This window comes from Protopterus annectens, chromosome 1.part1 (genome assembly GCF_019279795.1).
Source record: "Protopterus annectens isolate FY-2018-M chromosome 1.part1, PAN1.0, whole genome shotgun sequence".
Lineage (NCBI taxonomy): Eukaryota > Metazoa > Chordata > Ceratodontiformes > Protopteridae > Protopterus > Protopterus annectens.
This window is the reverse complement of record NC_056726.1, coordinates 1,240,476,072-1,240,493,807: the sequence shown is the minus strand read 5'-3', so window position 1 is coordinate 1,240,493,807 and position 17,736 is coordinate 1,240,476,072. Positions and strand designations below refer to the sequence as shown.

Here is a 17,736-nt window from a genome sequence, read left to right as displayed (position 1 = left end):
TAGTGCGACCTTGGAGTTAGTATACATAAGTAGCGGGGGCTGTGGGGGGTGCAGGGGGGGCTTGCCCCCCTGCTTATACGTAAGGTAAGTGTGTTTGTTTGTTATGTTGTGTGTGTGTGTGTGTGTGTGTGTGTGTGTGTGTGTGTGTGTGTGTGTGTGTGTGTGTGTGTGTTGGTTTGTTTGTTGTAGTGTCATTAGGTAGGTGTATGTGTGCTTGTTTGTGTGGTGGTGTAGGAATGTGTATGATCGCAAGTTTGAATTTCTCTGTTGTTGGTGTAGTTTTTTTGAGTTTTCAGCTTTATAGTCTCGAGATCCTAAAATTCTGGATTTTATTTCGAGATTATAAACTGAAACTATATATATATATATATATATATATATATATATATATATATATATATATATATATATACACACACACACACACACACACACACACACACACACACACACACACACACACACACACACACACACACACACACATATACATAGTTATAATTACTGGTATACCTTAAAATAAGTAGACAGGTTTAACATATGTACAGTTTCTAAGAAAGGAAGAAATTAAAGATTATGGAGTTGAAGGACAGAAAGAAAATATTGTGAGCTTTAGTAAGACAAAGGGGAGATACATGTGCCAGGCTATTTGATGGCATACTATGAGGTATAGATAATTTAAATGTTTCGAGTTAGGTAGGCTGCTTTATAGTGTCACAAAGAGGTAGGAGAATAAATTATTCTATGCTGAGCATGCACATAGCCAGGTGCTGTTTAGGTACTGTTTAAGTTTTACTTTAAAGATGTTCAGTTTGTATATGTGTTTTAGCTGGTGTGGAAGGACACTCGTATAGCTTTGAAAATTAAGTAGAGTAAAGCAAGTACCCTGCAGAATTGTCTGACTTGGTAGTAATTAACAGAGATTTTTTTCACATGAGCATAAATTCCAAGTTGGTGAATAATGTTTTAGGATATTATATAAAGCTGGACAACTTTTGGTTTATAGATGAGGTTATGGGTTGCAAGGAATTATAGTTCCATCCAGTTTAGTTGCTTTAGAGCTAAGCAGTAATGTGTTTTGTTGGGTGTAACATGCATTAAGTTTTATCTGTAGGTAGACTGTAGGTTTATAAGATGCATAAAAGAGTGAGAAAATGAATTACAAAGATGCAATTATTTTTCTAGTTGTGGTTATGAAAAATGGTTTTGCTTGGTATATTGCACCACGTAACTGGGTGGGTTTTCTTGAGGACATGTAAGAAGAGTTGGTCAAACCTAAAGTTTTCATCTACCATGACTCATAGTACTATTTCTACAGTAATGTTGTGGTAAATGGCTTCATTCTGCAGTGCAGTCACTCATGAAACAGTTTTTACTTACAGAATAAACAATTTATACACTTTCAATATCCATTTCAATACCTTCATGATTTTATCTGGGGTTGGGGCAAAATACCTTACATATCTTCAAAAGCATTTCTGTTTTGCTAATCAGTCTATAACTGCCTGTATCCAGCTTTCCCCCCAAGCTAGAATGTCTAAGCATTGGAAGCAAGGTAGGCACTTATTCAAAATGCTTTGCCTATTATCTTGGGCTACTAACCCTACTTCATCCTCCATCAACTCATTTACTGACCCTCTACGTTCTCTTAAGTCTATAATAGTCTTGAGTTTTCCAGTACGAAATGATAATCACCTTAATAAAAACATTATTATCTGATTAAATGTGCATTGCAGATTGGAATTTCTTGCTCTTCCCATATTCCTGAAAAGAAAAGGACAAATGCAAGCCTACACTCCAGACACGTAATTAATGTTGTTGTTTGTCTTTCGGCTTTTCCCGGTAAGAGGTCGCCACAGCAGAACTCCGGTCCGCTAATGATTGGCAGTATATTTTTACGAAATGCCAAGGTGCCAGCTCGACGCCCAACCTTCAACGAAGGCATGCCCATTTACGCACGCATGTCTTTCAAAAGCTACCCAACCGTGGGGAGGACATGCAGACTCCACACAGAAGGCACTTCCAAGCCCAGCCAAGAATCGAACGGGAGAACCTCTTGCTGTGAGGTAACAACACTACTGCCGTACCACCACAACATCCAAAAGTACAGTTTTGTACCTACCATAAATGTAGATGTTTGAGTGTACACCCTGCTGCAGTCATCACACTTGGGTTATCTTGTCGTCAGGCGGTCCCGCAGTTGGCCTGAATTCCAAAGTCTTGGTCCAGCGTCGGTTGCTGTCGCTTCTTCCCTGACGTCAGTGCGCCAGGGGTATATATAATGCATCCAACGCCATTTTATTCAGTTTTTCTTGCCCCAGGTGTCAGGTGCCCCCAAAAAGGTGGTCAGTAATTAGTACCAATTTAAGAAATTTAGCACAAACACAACATCCCTCCAGCTATAAGCAAATACATCAGGAAGGTATTGTAAAGATTTAGCCAGTTAGATCAGAGGGGATGGAGGGAGGGTAACCTGGACTGCAGCAGGGTGTACACTCGAACATCTACATTTATGGTAGGTACAAAACTGTACTATGTTCATTGTGTTACCCTGCTGCAGTCATCACACTTGGGTAGAATCCCAAAGCTAAGGATGGGAGGAGGAGTCAAAGAGGGCTAGAGGAGGCTAGAAGGCCCTGCAGAACTGCAGTGGCGAAGCCAGCTCTAGTCTTAGAGTAAAGTGGTAAGTGGTAGTGTTTGGTGAAGGTGTGTACTGAACTCCAAGTTGCAGCTTCCAAAATCTCCTTGGTTGGGACCCCCCTGAGGAAGGCTGTAGATGTAGCTGTTGCCCTGGTAGAGTGGGGCCTTATGGTAGCAGGAACTGGTTTTCCATGATGGGTATAGCAAAAACGAATGCAATGTCCTATCCATTTGGAAATGGTTTGTTTTGATATAGCCTTCCCTTGCAAAGCTGTAGCATAGGATACAAAGAGCTGGTCAGATTTTCTGAAAACCTTAGTTTTATTCAAGTAGTAACGAAGTTGTGAATGTCCAAGGAATGCAGGAGTCTTTCTCCTTTGTTCTGTGGATTTGGAAAGAAGGTGGGTAAGTGGATAGTTTGATTTAAAGCCACACTGGATACCACCTTAGGCATGAAGGAAGGATTAGTTCGTAGAGAAACTCTGTCTTGATGGAAAATGAGGAAAGGTTCCACTGCCATTAGAGCCTGCAGCTCTGAGACTCTTCTGGCTGAAGTTATTGCTAGCAGCAGGGCATTCTTCCATGATATAAACTTTAGATCAGCAGAGAAAGCTGGTTCAAAGGGAGGTAGCGTAAGTTTTTCCAGAACAAAATTGAAGTCCCATGTTGGTGTAGGTGCTCTCCTGGGGGACCTAATGTTTTTTGCCCCTCTGAGGAACTGCCTTAAAAGTGGATGTGAAAATAAGGGTGGATCTGTGTTGTAGTGGGCTGAAATAGCTGATGCGTGCATTTTAATGGAAGAAAAAGAAAGTCCTTTGTGCAACATCTCAGTTAAATACTGTAGAATCTGAGGCATGTGAGGCTGAAGGGTATTTTGGCCTTTAGCTTGGTTCCAGGTGCAAAACCTTTTCCATTTGTCCGAGTAGGCCTTCCTGGTGCTGGGCCTCCTAGCTTCCAGAATAACATCCATAACTGCTTGAGGAAGAGGAGCTGGCTGGATGCTTAGGTGATTTGCCATGCAGCCAAATTTAAGGTTTTGAGCTGGCTGTGTAGAATCTGATTGTTTTGCTGTGTGAGCAAATGGGCAATTTGTGGTAAAATCCAAGGTGGGCCCTGGGCCATATTCCTTAAGAGTGGGTACCAGTGCTGGCATGGCCAGTCTGGGGCTATGAGTATCAGTCGTGATCTCTCCTTTCTGACTTTCAGAAGCACCTTTGTGAGAAGAGGTAATGGAGGGAAGGCATATACTGTCAGGTTTTTCCAACTGAATGAGAGTGCGTCCACTTTCCAAGCTTGATGGTGAAGTGTCCTTGTACAAAATTTTGTTAGCTGACAGTTTTGGGGGCTGGCAAACAGGTCTATGTCTGGGAGGCCCCATTTTTGAGTTATCATTGCAAATACTTGTGGATCCAGTTTCCACTCATGGGGATCCATGATGTTTCTGCTGAGGTCGTCTGCCAATGTGTTCTTTTTTCCTGGCAGGAATTGAGCTTGTAACTGAACTTGGTAAGCCAGTGCTGTGTTCCACAAGGTCATTGCTTGCCTGCATAGAGGGTAGGAGTGTGTACCCCCTTGTTTGTTTATGTACCACATTACTGTGGTGTTGTCCGTCCTTACTGTAAGTTGTCCTAGATGTAATAGGTTCTTGAAGGCTGTCAGAGCATTCTGTACAGCTAGCATCTCTTTTTGATTGATGTGCAGATTCCTTTGATCTGCAGTCCATATGCCTTGAACGCACTGTCCTGCCATGTGTGCCCCCCAGGCGTAGTCCGATGCATCTGTTGTCATAGTTTGCCTGGCTGGGGGCAAGGTGAAAGGCTGACCCTTGTTGAGGTGACATGCCTGTGACCACCATAGAAACTCTTGTTGAAGGCAGGGAATGAGAGATATCATTGTGTCCAAGCTGTGGCTGTGTTGAGACCATACGCTTTTTAAGTACCACTGTAATTTCCTCATATGCAGCTTTACAAATGGTATTAGTAGTATGCAAGATGCCATGAAGCCCAAGGCCTGCAGAATTTTTCTTGCATGGAGTTGGGTCTTTGTTGCCATTGTTTTGAAATATTGAGTCAGTTGTAGTTGTTTGTCTGGCATCAGATAAGCCTTCTGGGCCGTTGTATTCAAGCTGGCACCCAGGAATGTCATATTTTGTGAGGGTACTAGTTTTGATTTCTTTTCATTTACTGTGTACCCCAGGCAACTTAGAAGATGTTTACAAAAGCCAGATGTTGTAAGAGGATGTCCTTGCTTTCTGCTTGGATGAGGCAGTCGTCCAGGTATGGGTATATTTGAATTCCTCTTTGTCTGCAGTATGCAATTACTGGTGCCAGGCATTTTGTGAAGACCCTGGGTGCAGTGGATAAGCCAAAGAGCAGTGCAGAGAATTGGTAATGGGTTGAACCTGCAATGAAATGGAGGTATCTTCTGCAACTTTGTCTGATAGGGACATGCAGGTATGCCTCCTTGAGGTCCAACGTTACTAGCCATGCTTTCTTGCCCAACATGGGAAGAAGCTGCTGTAGTGTTAGCATCTTGAATTTGGGTACTTGTAAGAAGGTGTTTAGAATTTAAAGGTCCAGAATTGGTCTCCAGGCATTGTCCTTTCTGGGGACTAGAAAGAGTCTTGAGTAAAATCCTTGGCCTTGCTCCCGTGTAGGTACCAGTTGAATGGCTCTCATGTCCATGAGAGCTATAATTTGTTTTTGTGCCTCTGCCCATTGATTTTGTGGCAGGTTTGGCATTCATCTTTTCATTGGCAAGGTGTGGAAATGGAATCTGTATCCTCGTGAAATTATGTCTAGGACCCATTTGCCCTTTGTGACGATGTGCCATTTGTCTGAAAAAAGTGCTAGTTTTCCTCCCAAGGGAGCTGCCAAGAGAGTGGTGCTTGGCCATATGAGGTGTAAGTCATTGAGTTTGCCTTCTAGTAGTTTGGGGCCTGTCTTATCCTCCCTTCTGTGTTGCAGTGCCCCATTGTCAAGGTTTGTATTGGGCTTGTGGTTGCCCTCTGCCTCTTGGGTGTCTGTATTTACCCCTCTGTGGTCTGTTAGTAGCTGGAAAGGACCACTTTTTTGTTGGCCAATTTCTGCTGAAGCGAGGGGGCTGTACCTGTAGAAAATCTTTGACTGTCTGCATAGATTTTGCCTTATCCTCCATTTTCTTTAAGACTTTTTCTGCTTTAACTCCAAATAGGACATCCTGCTGTAAGGGAGCATCTAGAAGCTTTGCTTTAACATGATCAGGCAGAGTTTGTTCCTTTAACCAAGCATGCCTACTTATAACAGACCCAGTGACAGCTGCTCTGTAGGAAGCCTCTAAAGAATCAAACCCACATTGTAAAGTATGTTTGCCCACCTGTTCAGTTGCATGCAACAGATCCTGCATTTCTTTCAATTCAGACTGTTGAGGGAGTGTGCTCATTTTTTGTCTTAACTGAGACATTAGAAATTGCTGATATTTTAGCATGTGAAATTGACATTTTAGTGCTCTCATAGCTAGAGTGGCTGAGGTGTAAACCTTTTTCCCCCACCTGTCTAGTGCTCTGGAGTCCCTTTCAGAAGGTGCAGGATTTTTTGCCATAGAAGCCTTAGCCCCTTTGGGACCCTGGCAGATAGTCTCTGGATCAGCAACAGGGCTTTTATAAAGGAATTTGTGGGAGTCAGGCACTCTATAATATCTGTCTGGTTTGGCTGGAGCAGGAGGCAGAGAATCTGGATTCAAACTAGATTCTAAGTAAACATCATCCACAATGTCTAAAACTGGGGGGATGGCAAGAGGTCTGAGCTGGGGGAGTAAAAGAAACTCTCTGAGCCTTTTCTTTGAGTCAGAGTAGTCCTGACCTTCCAGTGAAAATGTTCCCTCATAGTGTGTAAAGTTTCCCCAAAGGAGTAGTCTTCAGGGGGAGAAGCTGAGGGAATGGAATCCTCAGCATCAGAATCTTCATAAGGGGGAAAAGAGTAATCTTGGTCCTCAGAGGAGCCTGAGGAAATAGACACTTGATCAGAGGAGGCATAATCTTCCTCTTGTCTAGGCTTTTTGTCAGGGGGGTGTTGGGAACCCCTGATTAAAGAGATCAAATCTTCCGCCATTTTAAACATCTGTTTTTTAGGCATGGGGCCTTGAACTGGAGACTGAAGTGCAGTCGGTTTTGGTTTAATAGGAGTCTTAAGCTTAGGATATGTTTTTATGGTGAGCGTCGTCGGTCTGAAGATGCCTTCAGAAACCGAAGGTGTTTCTGCAGCACTGACATCTCTTTCTGCAGTGTCGTCGGTAGGGGGCTAAACAAAATGGCTGTGTCGGCCTAGCACTCTCCACCAAAGGCTCCGAAGCGGTCTCGGGTTCCAAATCTGCGGTAGCCAGGGGCTGCGTAGGAGCCTCACTGAAAACCGGTGAACCTGAGACCGGCCCAGCCGAGGACTCGGGTCTGGCTTGGGTCTAGGCTGCCTGTCCTTATCCTTGCGTTTTTTGTGCATGCCGGTAGTCGGTTGCTCCGACAGCATTGTGTAGTTAAATTTTCTACCGTAGGGTCGTGCAAAATCAAAGTGTCTTTTTATAGTACGCTTATTGAACCTAGCACAAAAGCGACAACCAGTGACGTCGTGGTCTGGGCCTAGGCAAGGTATACAGTAAGAATGAAAATCCTTGTGAGGTATTTGCTTTCCACAAGAAATACAATTGTTAACTTTTTCTGACATCGGTCTGAGGCAAGAAAAGTTTCCCCAACGGGGTACTTAGCTTTATTGAAGACTTTGGATCTGAAATTCGACTTTGAAAATCTCAGGAGTCGGCCGACCGGCACTTGCGAACTGCTTCTGCTTCGGGCACCGCGCGGCAAGAAAGACTGAAGAAAATGGCGTCGGATGCATTATATATACCCCTGGCGCACTGACATCAGGGAAGAAACAACAGCAACCGATGCCGGTCCAAGACTTTGGAATTCAGGCCGACTGCGGGACCACCTGATGACAAGATAACCCAAGTATGATGACTGCAGCAGGGTAACACGATGAACATCACGTAATTAATACATTTTGTAAATCTCTTTGAAAAATTAACCAGTTTCACACAAATCCAGATGTTTTTCATTCAGTTCCTCTTAAACCAACTGAACATTTCATCATGCTTGTTTCACCTGGAAACATCTGTACCCGCCTTATTGCAGTATAAATATATTTATTTTGGCACTGCCAGGTAAAGATTCTAAATGTCCACGACTTGGTAACTATTCTTGGCATTAAACATACCTGACTTGATACTTGCCCTCTAATTATCCAATAACCTTTCTCATACATGCTTTACACTTGATACTACTGAAATCTTTGTTATATTCAGCACTGTATATGCCATTGATATCAATCCTTGTCTACCAACTGCCTTTCACACCTCTCAACTGTTCACATTTTTGTCTCATATTTTGGTCTGCTCCTCATAAAATTTTTGTTTTTTTGGCACTTCATCAAGGATTTAAGTCAGAAAAAAACAGACAATTTGAGTTTCAGACTTCAAACCTTTCAGAAAATTCATGCTAATATAAAAACTGTCATTCTATCACCTTTCTAAGTTTATAAGAGCAATCTTTAAAAATTGTACCTATTTTTGGGTCTTTGTCCCCCCCCTCAAAAGACTATGGCTTTGTTCATTTTTCATGTGCAAAGGGGTTGAGAGGCATGTAAATTTCAACTACCAGCTTTATGAAAGCAGGCCACACTTTCTCAGATGCTATAATCCACTCAGTGCCACATAGCCCTTGCATATGAACATAATAATATGAGTTCCCTGAAGAAGTTGAAAGCACCTCTGTGAGTCTGACAAGAAAGAAGATCCTAATTTCATATCATTTGTTCCCAATAATAAGTTCTCTGCCTCTCCTTTTCCATTGCCAATACACAATTCTGTTGCACCAATTCTTCTTTGTCCACAGAATATGGAGAACACTTTGACTCCAGGGCTTTATCCTTTTATTCAAAAATAGTTTCAACTCCTGTTCCAAATTACCAAGACTGCCTGATCCATTCACTTTGTGGCCTGCCTCCCAAAAATATTTCTAACACATCCTCACTTTGCATAAAAAGTGAAATTTTCTTGCAACATCTCTATCCCTCTGGCAGTGTATGAATTTGTTTGGCATCTCATATAGAGTGTAATTTGTTTAGCTATCATATGCTGATCTACATCAGGGACCATGAGTCCTCCCCCTTCCTTTGCTAACAGCAGCTTTTCCCATGACATACTCTGTCTATTTCCTACCCAAAGACATTGCAGCTTCCAATTCTTTTTTTTTTTAATTTTTGCAAAATATCTCCTATTAGGTGGACACCAAAAAGCTTATCCTAAATACAATACCTGAGAAATATGTACCACTGTAACACTTGTATTCTTTGATCTAAGTCTAGTAATCAAATATATATGTACTTACAATTAATGACAGATGTGTAAAGACCAGGTTCATCTTCCTCTACTATTATGACTCAAGGCAAGCAGGACTTGGGCAGCTTGGTATCTAAAACTATCCTAGGCTACCTAACTCCTCCCCTTTTCTGACAATTCTGTAGATGGATGGACCACTTCTCCAGATCCCTGTTAGCCCTGAAAGGTGAAACACAAGAAAAATAAGAAGAAAACAAGAAAATATATAAAAAATAACTGGAATCCATGCTCGCTCATGCCTCAGTTAGTATCCCTGACAAAGAGGAGATTGCCAGCACAAACACCACACCATTCACATCACATAGCCAAGCACAGCACACATCCATCTATACAGAGCTCCTCAATAAAAACTTACCTAAACAGCAGACACCTCAAAAATACACTCACAAACATAGCCTATAAGGCATAACAATAAATGCACACAGCCCATAAAGCACAACATTAAACCAAACATACTAGTCAATGGCAACTCAATTGTGAGAAACACCGATGTCCCCCTCACCAGGCTCGACAAGGAAAAGATCATGGTCAGTTGTCTGTCAGGTGCCAGAATCCACCACATCATGCACGCACTTAAGTCTCTCCACAACAGGTGCAAGTATGACTCTGTCATTGTTCATGTTGGTGTGAATGACTTGAGATGTACCTCCCTGGACTATATGAAGACAGACATGATTGAACTGTCAGAGTACGTGTCCCAGGCAGGTATGACCCTAGCCCTAAGCAGTATCCTACCTTTACCAAGAATTATATCACAATACCAAAAAAAATAATTGACTTCAACAATTGGCTTAGTTTCCGGTGTCATTCCAAGGGAATCAAGTATCTGTCTGCCTGGGATAACATGGTTGACAGGCCTCAACGCTTCGCCAGAGATGGCCTCCACTTGTCACCCCTGGGATTAAGGATTCTGACCAAGGCTCCTGCCTCCCCCATTGTTCCTTTTTTAGGCAATGTCCCACATACAAATCTTCCAACATAAAAGATCTGTCAAAAAGCAAGCTGAAGGTCATGTTGCTTAACGTTAGGAGCCTTAACCTGAAAATGCACTCACTGGAGGCTCTCCTCACACTGGAAGATGCTGACATCTGTGCAATCACAGAAACTTTGTTCAAGGCTGCAGAGAGCACCCTGCCTTACCAAGTTATACCTCATTCCACTCATTCTGACCACAAAATGAGGTTGGAAAGACTTAGGGTGGTAGAGTTTCTATTTTCATTAAAGACAAGCACACCTCCAGACTGGTTTGCCAGCATGATGCACTACAACTTTTCCAGGTGAAATTGACAAGACACCCGTCCATGTTATAGCCTGCTATAGACCCCCTCCATGACTCAGGGCACCCACTCCTCCTAGCTGGACCTACTTGAGTCCATCAAGGTACCCCCTAACACCCGGATCCTTAGTGACTTCAACTACCTCACTATAAATTGGGTGAACTATTCCTGCTCTAATGCACTCACCCAATGATTCCTTGACTTCATCAATTTACACCACTGCCCCCCTCAGAGGATGCAGACAAATATGCCAGTGCAGTATACAAGCACCTGTATAACTGCATGGACTCAGCCATATCCAACAGAACTAAAACCTGCTCCTCAAGGAAACACAAATGTATGTGGTGGACATCCTCTATCAACAGGCTCTACAACAAAAGGAGTTGTCCAAGAATAAAAAGGCACAAATTCCCAATTGGAAAATCTCCTTCCTTAGCCTCAACAAGCAAATTAGATCACTAGTGAAAACCTTCAAAGCCAATTATGAATTGAAACTAGCCTCTGAACAAAGGCTAACCACAAAGCCTTTTATAGTTACGTGAGAAACCTCCATGGCAAAGCCCAGGTTTGTTCCGAATTAGTTCTTAATGGTACCACTTACACTGATCCTGTTGACTTAGCCAACCTGCCAGCAAATAGGTTCAGTACAAACTTCACTCCCTTGTCCTCCCCCAAAGGCCCATTCGACATCTCTGATACTTGCCCAGCATCTCATGTCTCCGAGATCAAGTGTTAAAGGCCCTATCCAAGGCAAAGAACACAGCTTCCATGGGACATGATAGTATTCCAGGCTGTATTCTGCAATATCTCCAGCAAGAACTAGCCTCACCACTGAGCACTCCGTTCAACCATAGCCTAAGTACAGGCTTCATTCCAGCAGAGTGGAGAACTGCCATTGTCATCCGTTTCCAAAAAGGTGGTGCCACTACTGACCCTGGTAACTATTACCCCATTAGCTTGACAAGTGGGATCTGTAAGGCCATGGAGGGTATTATTATGGACCTCATAAACAAGGACATAGGCAATCTCAAGCTCTTGACCCTAACCAGTTCGGATTTGTCAAGCACAGATATTGCCTGTTGAACCTGGTTGACTTTTGTGAGACTGTCACCAAGGCATTGGATGAGGGAAAGTCAGTACATACAGCTTACCTTGACTTGGCCAAATCCTTTGACACTATCCCCCACTCAGGCATCATCAAAAAACTAACATAACTTGGTGTAAATTCCTATCTCATCAGGTGGGTGGCCAACTAGCTCAGTGATAGGACCCACAAGGTCAAAATAGGTGCCACCCCCTCTGACAGCAGACCTGTTACTAGTGGTGTCCCCCAGGGATCTGTCCTGGGACCCCTATTGCTTGGCATCTACTTCTTAGAGGTCCAGGCAAAGACAAAAGGCCTGTGGCTGACCAATTTTGATGACAACTGTAAGTTGGGTGCTGTTATTGACTCCCCAAATTATGTTAACATACTTCAAGAGGGTCTCACAGCAACAAATGACTGGTGCCAAAGTCATGGCCTTAAGTTAAAAGCAAAAAAATGTATTATCATACCATTCTGCAAAAACACGTCCCCTACTGATTGCCACATTAACAGCAACCCCCTAAGCACACAACCTGTGGTGAGAGACCTAGGTACACAAGTTGACAACAATTTCACACTTGACATCATGTAGCGGCAGTGGTCAGAAAAGCCTTTTACTTGGTTCATCTCATAAGTAAAGGGATTGCATCCAGAAAAAAAGGAGGTTATTACCTCTCTGTACTTCTCTCTCATTGGCCAATAATTGAGTACAACACTCCATTTGGTATTTTCCTCTCCAAACACCTACACCAACTGGAAAGACTACAGCAATACCTCACAAAGAGAATCCATGGCCTCCAACACCTGTCCTATGTGGACAGGGTCAAATCACTATCACTCTAGTCTGTATCATACAGATTGCTCAGAGGTGATCTGTGTTTCACCTACAAGGCAATCTCAGACCCTGCTCTACTAGAGATGCTCCATATCCGTAAGTCTAACTCCTCGGGTAGTACCCGATCAAAAGGCTTAAATCTAATATGTGACATTAACAAAACCTGCTGGAGAGACAGGTTTGTATCCCAGAAGCTGCCCTGTGTCTGGAACAGACTCCCCATACACGTCAAAGAAAGTATGTCACTGACCCTCTTCAAGCACTACCTTGATGAGTCGATGTATAACCACAAATTTGCCCCGGGGTTCCACCTGTGTCCCTCATTGACAGGGGTAACAGGTGCTGATTGAGGTTTCTTTTTGGGGGATACATTCTTGGCTAGGCTTGTAAGGGCACCAGAGCCATTAGCCTAAAAATCTCCTATGATCCTATAATCCTATGGAACAAGTCCTAAATCCCTCGAAAATGGCAGAGAGAAGGATGGTTGGGGCCACGGAGATAGTTAGCACCTAGCCCTAAACATACAGACTCCCTCTCCATGTCAAGCAGAGCACCTCATTAACTTTTTTTAAGAGCAATCTGGATAACTGAATAGGGAACAGAAAATACACCCCTGGGATTCCACTTGTGTCCCTGCTAGACAGGGGCATCGGGTGCTTTTTTGTCTGAACATGGGCTAGATTCTTGGCTAGACTTGTAAGGGCATCAGGGCCAATAACCTAGTAAATTCCTAAGATTCTATGATATAATTAAGGACAGTACAAAACTTTCATTTGCAATAGGAACTGTCCTTCCTTTTGGCCTAGGAAAGAGTCCCAAGCATAACTTGCTAGGTGGATCACTTTTCATTGTCTCAGAATACAGTATCTTCATAGGTACCTGAAATTGATATATCTGACCTTCAGATGTTTCAAAAGGAAAAGAGACAATAACAATGCTACTCATTCAAATACATGACAAGAGATGATTAGAGTGCCCCAAGCCCAAGGGTCAAGACCTGATTCTCATTACATATACTGCTAAAGTGAGAGTAACGTGGTCTGGTAATTAAGCAAATAATGACTACAAGCATTAATCTTAAAGCCATACCTTAGCAAGTCAGCAACAAAGTCAGTGTGGGTGCAAGGTAGCAAGGAAGGGTTGCATGTTGCATATAAAGTATCACCCCCCCCCCCCGTAGAATATGTCAGAATATGGATAACAGGCAGTGACAGAAACAGTGTTTACCTAAGAGTAAATTCAGTAAGTCAGCAGTGAATTAACTAAAATGTGTTGGGCAACATGTAAACCAATAACCTGATAGAAGCACTGTCAGCCTGGAGACAATCATCTTAATCCCACGGGAAAAGGGAATAAAAAGAGAGTTAAAAAGAAGGGAGATGAATGAAAGAACACCTTTGATTTCAAGACACAAATACAAGATCTAAAAGTCCAAAGGATCAGCTGCTGCTAGGGTGATATTCCCTTTCCTAAAAATGAAGTGTAGAATGGCAAAACATAATGGTTGCAAAAACACTGAAGCAAGAAGAGTACCTTGTCCTGAAGGAACGAGAACATGAGTGAATCTATCTACAAAGGGACAGAAGGTGAGAAATTCACAAATGGAAGCCTGTGTAGCAAAGGATCACATGGAAGCAGACAGCTGTTCAATTTGAAGCATCTTAAAGACATTAGCTTCACTAAAACGTCATCATCATTGTCACCAGTCATACCCTTTTTCACATTTCTACATAGGGTCAGGTTGTCTACTTAACTGTCACCACGTCTATGGATTCAAAGCCACTCCCCTACGTTCTTTAACACTCATGACCAACTGTCACAGGTCTTCTATCACACAATCCACTCATTTCTTGACTGAACAACCATGTTTACTCCTGCCCCTTCCCATCTGTCCCAAATCATCTTATTCTCCTGGTCATGTCACTTTGCTGTTGTAATCTGTTCCCTTTGGCATAATCTTTGAAACTGGGGCTTTAGCTTTTACAATGTCATCCTCGTTTCTTCCTCTGTCCTAAAATGTGTATCCTACTACCTGCCATAGGTATGTAATGTCTATCACCTCTAGTTCTCTAAGTTGCTCTGCCTTCACTGCCCAGGTTTTGGAACACAGAATAACATTAGTCAGGTGATCAAGAGGACTACAAGATGCCTTGACATACTCACCTTTAAGTTGACCCTTAAATGTTCATGTGTTCTTTTACAAGCACTTGACAGTTCTTAACTCCAAAATTGAGCAGGGCTGAACATGACAACCAAGGTGTAAGTTTGCATCTACCCATCCAACCACCAAGACTATTTTTAAGGGTAAGTCAGAGTAGTACTTCAACATGTAGTGTTAACCTATTCCATAGGCTGGGAATTTATTCAGTTAAGAGCCTATCTCTCCAGCAAGTTCTCTTTATTTGCTGTAGTAGATTTAGGTCCACGGTGCAGGTGTTTGTAGAGATGCTAGTTTTGCAAAGAAACAGCTGGTCAAATAGAATTGGAGTCTTCATGGTTTAAAAAGCAAGACACAGGTTACCTAGAAGCAGACTGTAGGCTGCTGAGTATATAGCGAGAGCTGTGCAAATCTATCAGAATAGCTGAAAGATTTAAGGCTTTTGATTTTCTTGGTAAGGAACCTTTGTGGCCTTTCTAGCTGAGGAATATGTCTCAATCTATATATACCAAAGGGGGCATTATATTTGATGATTGGTAAGATAAGGGAAGAATGCAGGGGCAGGATGACTTCTTTGGATCTTGAAGACATTCTCTTAGAAATTAACTGAGACAGACAAAAGCATTTCCTGACTATGGGGGAGATATGACTGAATGAGAGAGAGAACTGTCCACAGACATACCAGGTCTGTCTTGACTATGTCTGTCTGAAGATGAGTACTATTTAAAACATATGAGGTGGGAACAGCTTTTTTACCTAATACTACTACACTGCACTTTTCTGCATTCAACTTAAAACTATTTGTGTGTATGTGTTGTGGGTAATACCCAATGTTACTAATACACCATCACCAAAAAAGTATAATTACAGTTTTTAATTGCTTTTGTCACCTTTCATAACCACCAATGTTTTAATTTCAACTCACTACTGCTAAGGTCTATAAATACAATGCAGAAAGGACATTGTGCTATATGGACAGAATTAAGTAGGAATATAAAAATAATGATGTAAGGTAAAGGAATTAAAAACTGAATGGAGGAATGGGTGATAGTAAAACTTTTGAAAGAGAGAACAGAAAGTTATAGGAAGATCACAGGACTAAGTATGATTCCTTTTACAGAACATAACAAGAATGGTGGATAGAATATACAAAAGTATATAACAACATTATGAAGAACTAGTATTAAAAATGATGAGTGCTACAGATAGAAGAAATATGTATATATAGATAAGGAAAGGAACATTTACAATGAAAATGGGAAATGAACAGAACATTTACTAAAGAGAGAATATTTGGTTCAAAGGAAAAAAGAAAGAGGTGTCTCATTTTCTAGACAAGAGTGTTAAAAGGTAATAAATTATGATAGAAGAGGTTAAGTTACTGGAAAGAGACAGAGTTTGGGTTCTGACATAATGGTTAAGGTGTTTACCTCTCAGACACAAAGTACAGAGTTTGATTCTCCCCTTTGAAAGGAAATTGGTTAAGCTTAAAATGGCCCACAAGGGCAGCTAGCCTAGTACTTACATATGAAACTAAGAAGAAATAATAAAATAAGTGGCATGTTATATGCTACTAGCATATGTAATAGGAATGATACACAATGTAGAGATTTACTGGATACTAAAAAATAAAAGAGGGCAACAAAAGTGTTAAAATATGTTACTTTGAAAGAAATATAATTATACTTAGAAAAAGTTAATGAAAAGTCTGCACCAGGAACAGTCAGATTGAATGTGGATTTTATAAAGAGATGGAAGGAGGACAAATGGAAATTTATATAAAGTATGAGTGGAAAAATAATGGTTTTGAAAATTTAGAAATGTGTGAAGGTATTGTGAAGTTAATTTGGAAAAAAAGGATAAGGCAGATTTAAAAAAAATGGAGACTAGCTATGCTTACAAATATGGATTATAAAACAGTGTAAGAAACTTCTCTGTGTGGAAGATTTTCAACTCATACATATCTAGTTAATCACTATTAATAAGATCAGATAATGGTAGTAGAAGTAATGAACTTAAATTTGTCCTAAGTCAAAAAATAATAAAAATATAATTTGAAATATTATACAGAATTACTTAGTATTCAAAAGTAATCCAAGCACAGTAGATTGTCTGTTTCCAGTCAAAAATCCTTTATTAAGCACACAGACAAGTGATCCAAGTAAAACAAAAATAACAGAACAACAGTTTAATCACAAACTTTGTAACTATACATATATTTTTATCAGGTATGAGAGTGCATTGTTTGTGCTGTAAAACACAGTGTATTAGTATACATGTTAACAAATTCACATCCCGTCCCCATCAGTGTGACATTCAAGCCTGTTCCTGCCATGCTTAGTAGCTGTCATAATAATATAACACTTATATGCTTTAAATAAAATTAATAATGATATGGTACCTCTTATTATCCAGGTTATTAAGTCTGTGATTTTATCCAAGACAACATTCTACATGGTTGGAAATATATAAACCTTAGAGCATTTGGTAATCTAAAAAATATATAGATATAAATATATACATATGCATTTTGTATGCCAAAAATCCATTGTACAAACCATATTCTATTTCCATAACCTATCTTTCTAGACTTTTTAAGGCCTATGTACAAGAACCGTAAAATACTATCTACAAAAATTATTATTGTATAATTAGCTAATATTGTTATTAAACATCATTTCAAAAAAAAGTGGAAAAAAGAAAAAAATGTGCAATGACAGAAACAAAATATACATTTCTATTAAAAATTATTTACCATAGTATTTAAAACCATCTGGAAGAATAAAATAAAATAAAATTAGTCATGTAAACAATGTAGCAATTTGTTAAGTTCCAGTACACTGAAGTGAACAGCAGTAGTTTAGTCCATGCTTCCTGAAAGAGTTCAGCTTTAATTGCCACATGAGTTCACATTTTTCCATCATATTCAGGATGTCCCCTTCAGGATCATCCATGTCTATGTGATCATGTATCTGGAATGTAAAACCTGTGTGTCTTTTATGCAGAGCAAGGTGTTTGGCTAATAAATTATTTTTACATCCAGAGCGGATTTCTGCCGGATGACATGAAATCCTACTCTTAAGTTTATTTACAGTCTTGCCTACATAAAATGCATCACATTCATTGAACTGTGCCCTATAAATTACTTTTGTAATGCTAAAGTCACCCCCTCCCCTGGTCTTAATGATTTTCTTTAAATAAGGGCAATAAAAACTATCACCTTGCTGTATAAATATACAAAATGTACAATTAGCTTCACATCTTTTAGTGTTTCTCTCCTATAGTCTAGATTTAAATTTAACAAAACTTCTAATGT

General features: G+C 40.8%; 1 protein-coding gene across 1 annotated transcript in view; it reads right to left on the bottom strand.

Annotated features, from left to right (window-relative positions):
• Positions 1–17,736, bottom strand: part of LOC122809582 (gastrula zinc finger protein XlCGF26.1-like) — a 147,367-nt gene that overhangs the window by 47,316 nt on the left and 82,315 nt on the right. The gene's annotated exons all lie outside the window — the stretch shown is intronic.